This window comes from Anser anser (assembly GCF_964211835.1).
Source record: "Anser anser genome assembly, chromosome: 28".
In the NCBI taxonomy this organism is placed as follows: Eukaryota; Metazoa; Chordata; class Aves; order Anseriformes; family Anatidae; genus Anser; species Anser anser.
Genome location: NC_139749.1, coordinates 1,917,556 through 1,927,063, shown reverse-complemented (window position 1 = coordinate 1,927,063; position 9,508 = coordinate 1,917,556).

The window sequence follows — 9,508 nt, the reverse complement described above, 5'->3', positions numbered from 1 at the left end:
CATTTTGAAGAGGGAGATGAGCCGTTGCGTAAGGCGGGTTTGGCAGAGAACGCAGTGGGTGTGGGACGGTGAAGCAGTGCAGGGATGGTGTGCCCTGCTGATGAAATTGCAAGTTGCTGCACTGATGACAAATTCCTGGCTGTAAAGTCAGCGATAAAGTGATGCAACGCTTGCAGCAGTGGTGTAGAAAAGCAGGTATATGATGCTAGAGACTCCTACTTGGTTGTGCTGGCCTGCCCATGACTAAGTGATGCGGTGGAGAAATGGGTCAGCTCTAAAAGGAAAGAGGTGGTAAACCTCTTCGATCAGATGACTGCAAGAAATATACAGGGTTTCAACTGTGAAGGCAAAATGCCACATCTCCCATGGCTGTGGAAGTCATATCTTGTGAGATCCCTGATCCAGATGTGCCAGCTCCTTTCGTCTCCTGAGGGACTTGGTATTGGACTTGAATTTCTGGGAATTTTTATGGAGTTGTTCGTACCAGCAGTTCGTGTTTGCCTTTCTTATCGCAGCCCTACTCTTATCCCATGGAGATGTTACTGGCAGCTGGGGGCCTTGAAAGGAGAAAATCCAGTTCCAGTGCTGCACCCAGTTGTGCAGCAAGTTGTTTCATCACTGTAAGAAAAAATAAGACCTACTGCAGTCTGAAAAGACAGCATTTCTCCCTCCCTTCCGCAAGCTTCTTTTAGCTTTCTAAGGGGGTGCAGGTAGGAGGAGGCGGGGGGGGGGGGGGGGGGGGGGCTGGCTGCATACATTGCCATACAGCTGCACAGGGGGTCACCTCCCACCCCAAAGCAGGAGATAAAGGGAGACCTTCTGGAGGTGTCCCTACCCCTGTAGAACATCTTTTGGTTCTGTCCTATAAAACAAGCTGTGGTTTTGCTGTCCTCTACTGCCATCCTCACGCAGTAACTAAGAATTGCCTGTGGGTAAAGGAGAAATGCTCCATATTTTATTATTTTGAAGCCATTATGCTCCTCCCTGTTCTGAACTTGTCAACTTTAAATTGGTGTCGGTTCTGAACTCGCCCAAATGAGAGCACAGGGGCCATCCGTGGTCAATAAATGTCCAAGTGGTTCCTTGAGCTGGGGTCCTTGGAGAAGGTCCTCTGTTGGTTGCATTCCTCATTCCAACTGTCCTCGCCTTATCAGACCAGCCTACAATCTCTTGTGAAGCCTGTGGGAGTTCCCAGGCAAATAAGCTAACTGTCGGATATGACCACGAATGATAATGAATGGAGCAATTAAGACTTTCCTTTTGATGACTGTAATTTTAATGGGCTGGCGCAAACCAGCTGAATAGTATGGGAAGGAAGCTGCATCTGTGTCATAGGTAAAAACTGGGCAGATGACCAACTAAACAGCTGGGTGGGTCATAAAAATAGGAAGCTATGCAGTTGGACTTGTCAGGTGATGAGCAGCTCTGACTGCCTTCCCGAGGAGTTGGTCCTGCTCACAGTCATCGTCGCCACGGGTCCCTGCTGGACACCGAAATGAGGTTGGCTGTGACGCACTTGGAGTGCTGCTGATGCCTGGGTGACAAATGACATGTTCTTCACGCAGGCTCTTCTGGCATCTCAGAAATGCTCCTACTCCCCGTTGGAGAGGAGAGAATGGGAAAAATGCCTGCTGCCAGAGGTTTGGCTGGGCCTTTCCGGGAGCGGCCATCGCCCTGAGACCATCAGAGCATCCTCTGAGCCAGCCCCGTGGGGTGCTGTGCGTGGGGGACTAAAGGCTTGGGGAAAAGTAGGATAAAGTGAAGATTTTCTCTGTTTTTTAGTGCTGTGGATAGTGAAACAAGACAGAAATACATGGGTTTCTTGTTCCATTTACTGGATGCTGTTCTCCTTCAGAAGATCTTGAAAGGCTGAGTTAATAGCACAAGAACCACCTCCTTGGGCTTACTGGGAAACACCAGAATTACCTCCTATAAGGAGAGCCTGCTGTGTAAATGAGCTGCCAGTGCATGAAGTCTCTTCTTGCACTGCTATAACCCAGGTATAGCTTCATTAAAGTTTTAAAGTATGTTAAAATATTGCTTGTGGTCAGTGCCAGCAGGCTGGGCAGCAGGCAGATGCTGGACACTTCCCACAAATGTCCTGTCACGTGCCACGTTTCCAAAAACGTGGATGCCTCTGAGCCACAGTCCTGAGCTGGACAAGTTAGTCACCTCCAGTGAGAATGACCCATAATTGCCTGGCAAGCCACATTTTCCCTTATCGGTGGGGCAGGAAGTCCAGCGTGACAGGTGACGTCTCTGTGTTTGGCCACCCCACGGGGCTCCGGGGTGGGTGCGGGCTGGTGGTCCCATCCGTATCTCATTTCCCATCTGGAAACAAAAGGAAATGGTCTTTCCCAAACCAAACAAGGCAAGAATGGTCTTGGGGTACCTCTGATCAGCATTTAGTATGTCCAGTGGGCTCATTTGACTGGAAGTGGAGTTATAGAAACCACACAGGGCAAGGACTGATGCTGGAAGAAGGAAGGTAACTCATGCTTGTAGGATTTTGATGCTCAGGCTCTGCTGGCTGCCATGCACGTGCAAGCAAAGCAAGGATGAGCTTTCAGAAACCAGGTGCTTTCTTGTGGGGCAGACCCTGGTGTAGGATACATCACTATGCCCCTCATCATCACAAGCCACGATGCTCATGCCCGAGTTCATTGCGTTGTGGTCCTGGGGAGTGGAAGGGCAGCGATGCAGGCACAGTGCCCGCCGCCACTGGTGCCACCGCGCCTCGCTTCACGCTCCCCTTTGTGCTCCAACTTTTGCTGTTGTTACAAAATCCCTCAGTGATGAGACTGTGGGAGTGATAAGAGATCTGCATATTTAATGTAGCAGGGCTGTTGCTCAATTTTGGCTTAACCTCCTTTTTGCTTTATCTGTTGCCATCTTACTTGGTAAGACTTCTTTCTAGGTTGAGGCCTGTCTTGATATGCCAGAGCAAACAGTGAAGTCTCATGTATAATTTTTTCTAAATGATGCTGCACTTTTTCAGATTTTTTAGATGTTTAATTATTTAAAAGTAAACTTTTGTTTGCCCATGCTACCATCTCTTACCACATTCAGCAAGCATCGGTTGAAAGAAGGAAGTAACCAAAAACATAAAAAAAATTTCCTTCTTTTGTTTGGTAAAGCATTTACTGCATGATCTAAGTTTGGTATAGGTACAAAGTGAAGTATAGAACTTTGATATATGGACAGCCAAAAAACACTTGAGGGGATCAGCTCTTTGGTATCCGGCAGACTCCAAGTGCAGTGTCGAAGCATGCTCACTACCAGACATTGAGAGATTTTAAACAGCAGTCAGAAACCTTTTGATCTGAAGGACATTTCTTTGACACAGCCACTCTAACAGCTGGGATTTAAAGTCAGAGCAAGCCATGTTAGCACGAGCGTTGCTGCATGCCATCACAAAGCTGCGGTGCTGGGCTGGTGCTGCTGCTACTGGTCGGGCAGGCCCAAGTCATCCCGTTTCGTAACTCCCCAATTCCCGCTGTAGCACTGATCATTTCCCAATGGGCTTCAGAAGAATGAGGAACCAGGACGCAGGAAAGAGGAAAACTGAAAAGAGGGTGTGGCCCTGGCCTTAATGTATGTGGCAAACTGCAGGGGCCAGACAAAAGTGAAACCAGGAAAGGAACCCCTGGCTGGACAGTTGAGTTGCCAAAGCCATTATATATTAATTGTTGGGGAAAGTTCTTCTTGGGGTATACTGACCTTATCACCACCGTTTTCACATTCCTTGGCAGAGCAACATAAAGCATGCTGCGTGTCTAAATTAGGACTTGCAGAAAGAGACCTCGCCAAGATCATGGATGGTTAAGTACAATCATAAGCAAAAAGGGCAATTTCTCAGTGGAGGGTCTTAGGAGAAGTGCTGGCAGAAAGGAGGGCAAAGGCTTGAAAGCTCTCATCCCCAAAACAGAAGCAGAATGCAAGAGGTGGAGGTAGAAACACTTCCAGATTTAAAATAATCCTTCCTTTCCGCCTCCTGCACCCATCTGACACCAAGGATTAAGTAGGTAGAGCAGCAGGCTGTGCCTTGTCTGAGGAGATGCAGAGTGAGGAAATGGGCAGCAAAAGGAAGAAGAAAATCTCTGCGTGCTCAGCAGAGGTGGATCCCTGTCCTCGGGCCCGGGTGCTGCTGACACCAGAGCAAAAGCTGCCACCCCAAGCAACACATCGCATCAGTGCTGGGCACCAACAGGGGCTGTCAGCCAGTTGCCAAGCCATCTGGCAGTGGGGACAGGTCTTGCTTGGGCAGCAGTGAGCTGGTGGAGAGAGAGAAAGCTGTTCTGAACGCTGGGGATCACTCCCTTCTCTTCCTGAGGACTATCAAGTCCAAAAGGCTCCAAGTAATTTGTGGTCTCAGGGGAGATGCCAAGCTCCTGGAGCCCTGCGAGCTGCACAGGGTATGCCAAGCTCTGTGTCCACCATGCTGGTACAGGGCTGCCTACAGACCCCACAGTGCCTTATATATGTTGTGGGGGTGCTGGACATTGCAGATGTTTGGTATGTTAGGCCATTTTATTAAATGTTTTATCATATTGACTTAGTGAGAGAGAAACTGAGGGCTTAGGGGAAAGATGGTTTATATGGAGGGAAAGATTCTCCTCCATCTGACCAGTTCTTACACCTGCTTCCACCTGCTTCCACCCTGCAATGTGCAAAAAGCATGGCTGGAATAGAGAATTAAACAAAGTAATCCAAGGGCTCCAGACTGTCTCAGTCTACAGTGTGCCTTGGTTGCATCCAGCCCATCTGCTACCCATCACCGGGCAGAAGTGTGGCCCTTTCCTACAATCAGGACGGATGTGAGGATCACACCTCTCATAGCCCACGCAGAGGATGTAATCAGGAGGTACTGAGCAAATGCACTGTGGGAATGTGCGCCTTTGTGGCAATTATACTCCACCCTCCTGCTACAACTCTGATAGCTACAGTCTGTGCTTTGTAGTGCACACAATGTTCTTCAGGGTCTCTATTAAATCACCTGAAAAGAGCCCTGACATCCAAATGCTGGGGAGCTCTGGCTCTGCAGCGGGATTTTCTTTCACTAAGGAAGGCTTTGTCTGGGGCTGAGGCATTGGACTGGGGTTTTGAAGCTCTGGTTTAACTCCCAGGTTTCAGACTTTCCCAAATTACTTTCCCCTGTGCATAAAATGGGGACGTAATTCTGCTTTGATTCTCAGTCTCAGTACTGAGACTCCTATTTATGGGCCTGGGAAAAGGGATCTTCAGTAACATGAAGGAGCAGTTGGTTGGAAGCAAAACACTTTTATAACAGATTACAGACCTCAGATGGCTCAGCTGGGACTGAGGCTAACTGTGGAGCTCATTTCAGTGAATGTGAGCACTTAACTTTGATGTTGAAATGCAGGAAAGTGGTGCCAGATTCTGATTTTCTTGCCATCTCTTAACAGTTTGGCAATATAATGTTTTACTGCTTGTTCCTTTAACAAACTGTCAGTGTGTCAGCAGCTCTGTGTTGCCATGACCTATCCAACCGAGCTAACAAGCCTCATTTAGAGCAACCAAGCTAAGGTTTGTTACGCCTCGTTTCCCAGGACATGTACCTAAAACCCCAGGACGCGTCTTTTATGTGCCAGAACACGCTAAACCTCTTACTACTGTGTCCTGACTGTCCTTGATCTTAATAGCAGAGATAAACAAGCTGTTCTAGATATGCTAAGTATACAGTACAACCACAGCCCTTAATTTGGTTTTCAGACAAACAGTGAATCCTTTGACTTCTATCTTCCCTGCCCTACTTACCTCTCCACAAAGGGGCTTTGATATCACCTGCCGTTCTGTCTCCATCACATTAGCAGTGGTGTGGTCCCAGCTGAGTGTTTCTAGGGGTAAACATAGCAGCTGTACTGTAAGAAATAGTGCACAAAAACTCAGCAGAAGACTGGGTGGGAAGGGGAGGTGATTTTTATTTAACTGTATTAGGTTCTACCCACTGGGATACTCATCCACACGCTTGCAAGCAGCCCGATGCAAATGAGGAGCTTGTGCAGGACGTCTCAGGAGCAGCGCAGAGCAAGGAACACTGGGGACAGTGGCTTCAGTACATCTTCTGGGCTCCTCTTGGTCAGCAGTGATGACCTGCTTTGGAAGTGCCTCTTGCAAAAGCTGCAGATGTAGGCAGGTGTTCTGCCTCAGCCTTGCATGCCTCATGCCCAGTACTTCCCCAGCAAGGTTGCAGGATGCTGCCGTCCTCAACTACAGCCCCAACAGTTATCCTCTGTCTCCTTGCCAGGATAAATGAAAGAAAACACACTAGCAATATGAATAGTTAAGAGTTCTTGGTTTTCATCCAGAATAGCTTTCCAAATTACAGGTTTGTCCAAGACTTTGAAAACTCAGGGTAGCTGATAGGCTTCCAAAAGGTTTCTAATGGGCCATCTTTTCAGGCCCCTTACAGGTGAAAGCCCCCAGCTGTCCCGTGAGTTTCCTTTCAGGTGAGAGCCTTCAGCAGAGCACCATGCCCTGTGGAAAGGGTCGCTCGCCGCCTTCTCCTTGGCAGAGTGACTTCCAGGCTGGGGCTCCGTGAGGCTGATGGTGCTGCTGGCAGAGATCAGCTGAGAGGTGCAAGCACCAAGATGAGATAAGGCTGAGCAGATCCCCTGCTCCAGGGCAGGAAATGCACCTGGGCAAAGCAAGCAGGGAGGCACACAGCAGAGACTCCAGGTGGCACAGCCTGCGGCTCTCCATTGAGAAGCGTGGCTCTGAACCAAAACAAGATACAGCTGCCCCCGTCAGCTCTGAGTGAAGGATCCTTCCAGTACTTGAAAGCTTGCTGGAGGGTTTTACTGGAAGAGCTCACTGTTTGTCATAATTCCAGTTTGTGTCATAATTCCAGAGAGTGGCGAACTATATCGACTGTGAAGTCCGCTGTGGCCCTTGCAGTTAAGGGATGAAGTGCTGCAGGAGAATGACAAAGGTGACCCCTTTTATCTCTTAACCCATGAGTAAATGCAGCAAAATACTGCATGCAACCTGCAAAAATATGATACTCTCCCTGCAAGAAGGGCTTTTCCTATTCTCATATGCTCCCAAGAGTTTTAAGCAAAGTTTAATAAATAATTTATCTGCCAGCTAGAATAAAACTCCCAGTACAGTCCTGCCCCGTTTCAAAGCTGCTCCTTTTCTGTCACGATCATCCTGCCTATGACAGAACACCCAATGCCCAGAGCATCTTTGTCATTGTGTATATAACTACCAGTTAACATAGCGATGAAATAACTTTTGGACTTTCTTTAACACTAAAATTGTGTAAGCTGGCCATGTCTTAACACCCCAGGCTATGTCAGGTACTGTCTATGCAAAAACTTGGGAAGTACCGATGAGGTTTTGAAAATCCACTACCCCGAGGGAAAATGTGGCTCTTCTGGCATCTGCAGGGCTGTGCGTGGCTCCCGAGATGTGGCAGCGTGCGGTGGCTGTGCTCTTGCAGCGCTGCTGGCTCGTGTCTATAACACTGAGGGGGCAGCCAGCCCCTCTGCTCATGTGTCAGTGTCTCTGCAAGCCAGTGGGGTAGAAGAAAAAAAGGTCACAGTCCTAACCCAGGTGCTCTGACACTCCTGAAATTGTGCACAAATACCACTTCACTGCTCCTTTGGCTGTTTTTTTTCCCCCTTTTTTTCTCTGTAGGTCAAATTTTCCAAGGCTATAGAGCACGTGGAGCCTCCCAGGTTTGCATCACTTCAGGCTCTGGCTGTAAAGGCATGCGCTGTCATTTGGGGAGGCTGGAGTCCAGTGTGTGTCCCTACCGCCCCTGGCTATACCGTGGGTGTCATTAGAAACGTATAATATACTCCTACCAGTCTGCCAGTTACAACACAAAATAATAACATGCTGGAGTCATGTCTGAGTGTTCAGAAGCATCTTCTCAATGAGAAAGAGATTTCCTATGCCTATAAAGACTAAAGTTCCTTTTTTTTCCCCCTCTCATTTCCTATTACAGGACTGTTGAACCTGTGTAGGGAGAATGTGAAAGTAAATCACTTGTTTTTTTCTGAAAAACCCAAGAACATGTTTGATTTTCCCAGTTTCTTCACTCTACTTGTAGTAGGTGGAGCCATCCGGTGACTTGAATATAGCTGAAAACAAAAGAGGTGGTGGAATGGAGATATCAATCAGAAATGACAAGCCCAAGATTATGCCAAGTAAGTGGGTAGTTGTGGTTGGGTTTGGCACATAAATAAATCAATCACTGTTTCCTTCCAAGAGGAGGACTAGATACTATATAAAAGTTCTCACATACCAGGTTTCCTCACTCCATTTGACTTCTTTCCACTGGTTCGTGCTGTGGGACACGGTAAGGCATTTCATGCTGCTGCTGAAAATTAACTTGTCTGATTAGCCTTGAAATACTCAGCTGGAAAAGGCGGGAGTAAATATGGCTTTTGGGTCTCATAGTCCAAAAATTGCTCCTTATTTACAGGCAATAGTTTTTGTTCTAATGACTCATTACTTAATTATACAGAAAGAGGGAGAGCTGAGACAGAAAGAATCATCTTTGGAGGCCCTTTCTTTTGCCTGCACTTAACAGCATGTGCAAATGCTGCATATAGGCAGCTCTGAAATATTACTGAAATATACTGTAAGAAAAAGCAGGGGAAAAAGAAAGAGTTCTTGCAGGTACTTAGCAAAGCATGGGAAAACAAAGGAACTAAAAACCAAAATGGAAGTTTTTCCAGCCTTTCATCTAAATTTCATCTAAAGGGTTCTTTTCTCTCTCTTTTTCTTTTTCTTTTCTTTTTTTTTTTTTTTGCATGTTTGGAGACATCAACCTGCTGACCTGTAGACCCTTTTCATTAAGAGAGGTGTCACTTGCCTGCCAAAGGAATATAAATTACTACTGCCAGCAGACAAAGGTGTGAGCTGTAGTGGGGATTAAGTGCCCAAAGTGCTCAAACTCCACAACATCTCTGCAGGTTTCAGCCTTGGGTACAAACCACCACTGAGCCCTTGCAGCTGGTGGCCTAGCACATTCTGCTGAAATTTTGTGTAGCTTGTATTTGCACAGCTATTATCTTTTCCATAGGCTGTTGCTATATCTTATAATTTTTTAAGAAGAAATAAAACAGTCACTGTGCCCTTTTGAACCCATGATTGAAGGATTTCAAAGTGCGATGGAGTTATTGTGGAAATGATGAGCCATGTTCTTTGTTTCTTGTCTGACATGGAATACTAACACTGAGCATTACAACCCTTTCAAAATTCCCAAACCACACTTGGATAAGGGTAATTCTGGTGTACCACAGCCTTGCGTGCCTCTTCCAGTGGAATGCCACTCTGGCAGCTTCCTGTTAGAAGGAACAGTTAAGGAATTATTACAGTTGCACCTGTCCTAGGGAAAAAATAAATAAATAAAAAACAGTTATGTATGGATAGAGAAGGCCCTGAGGAAGACCTGATCAAGGGATATGGAATGAGCTGAAAACTTCCCAGGCCCTTTCTGGTTTCTTTTTTGAGTTATACATTTCTGAGGATG